This window comes from Helianthus annuus, chromosome 14, assembly GCF_002127325.2.
Source record: "Helianthus annuus cultivar XRQ/B chromosome 14, HanXRQr2.0-SUNRISE, whole genome shotgun sequence".
NCBI lineage: Eukaryota > Viridiplantae > Streptophyta > Magnoliopsida > Asterales > Asteraceae > Helianthus > Helianthus annuus.
Genome location: NC_035446.2, coordinates 77,925,772 through 77,927,002, shown reverse-complemented (window position 1 = coordinate 77,927,002; position 1,231 = coordinate 77,925,772). Strand labels below are relative to the sequence as shown.

Sequence of the window (1,231 nt, the reverse complement as noted above, 5' to 3'; positions counted from 1 at the left end):
ACTCCAATCCAAGTAAACCTCGAAGAGAGGGCGCACTCATCTTGAAACCCACTTCAACCCTTAGATTTGTTAATAATTAAAATAAAACTAGGATTTAACCCCTGCGCGCGTTGCGGCGCGCTAAACCTAGTAGTTCTATAAACTTATAATTGGTAGAGTAAAAAAGGGGCAAATTACGCACGTTCTGCACATAAACGGCGTTTTGATTGGGCACCAACATGAATGTAATAACATCTTACAAAATAATAATGCTAGAAAAAGCAGATTGCAATATCATCTATTGACCTTCAATGTTGGAAGTTGGTTATTCTCAACTTGCAATTTTGCAAGGTCTTTCATGAGAGTCTAAATCTGCCCATATAAATCACGCTTAATAGAATTACGCCTTTTTTACTTTGAATGAAACCAATAATATTCATCTTAAAATAGAAAACAATAGATACAAATACCTAACATCTTGACTCCATGATGAACTTACAACCTCTATCTCACCCGTCAGAACCTCCTGTATCATGTAATGTACAATCATGTTAACGAAAGCAGATTTTTTGTAAATTATTATAAAAATATTGGAAATAGATTTATGGCGTTTTTATTACATTAAAGGAGACTTTCAACCCATAACATCAACCTTGCTAGCAATTACAGGTCTAGAACCTCAAAAGGGGAGTAAAAGACACTTGTAGACATTATACATAATGCCCAATTTACCGGTACCACAATTGTAAAATGGTTTTCTTTTTTTTTCACCTTTAATGTTTATGCTATCAAAATTGGAACATAATATTGAACCCGTCCAAAAAAATCCCAAACCAAGTAACCAATGATCACCTCGCAAGCATGTAATATTGAGCCTGTTTCCAAAACCAGATAAGAATGTAAGATTGGCAACTTACCACTCTTCTATGAACATAAAAAGACCCGTGTGATTGCTTGAGCGGAAGAAATTTAATTGGGATGTTTGACTATGTATGGAACACTTGAGCTACAACCAAAGAGAAAACTACCAAAATAGCCAAGAAAACCTTTGACTTACGAAAATGGCCATTTGATGCATCCTTGGAGCAGGGCATCCCACTTTTTATGCGTCCGCCAATGGTGAGTTGACACGTGGCAAAAGTAAGCTGATACCTCAGCCACCAGCGCATCCAGGCCAAAAAGTAGGCGGATGCGTCCGGCTCAGCTGCATCCGGAGATAATTGGCTGGCTTGGCTGTGGCTCGTTGAGTGGC

At 38.0% G+C, this 1,231-nt stretch overlaps 1 long non-coding RNA gene across 1 annotated transcript; it reads right to left on the bottom strand.

Annotated features, from left to right (window-relative positions):
* Positions 1-201: 201 nt before the first annotated feature.
* LOC118486412 lies at positions 202-988 on the bottom strand. The gene is made up of 3 exons (XR_004878937.1): positions 897-988; positions 450-502; positions 202-351 (listed from the first exon to the last, which is right to left on the bottom strand). It is a non-coding gene; the product is annotated as an uncharacterized LOC118486412 (long non-coding RNA).
* Positions 989-1,231: the final 243 nt, after the last annotated feature.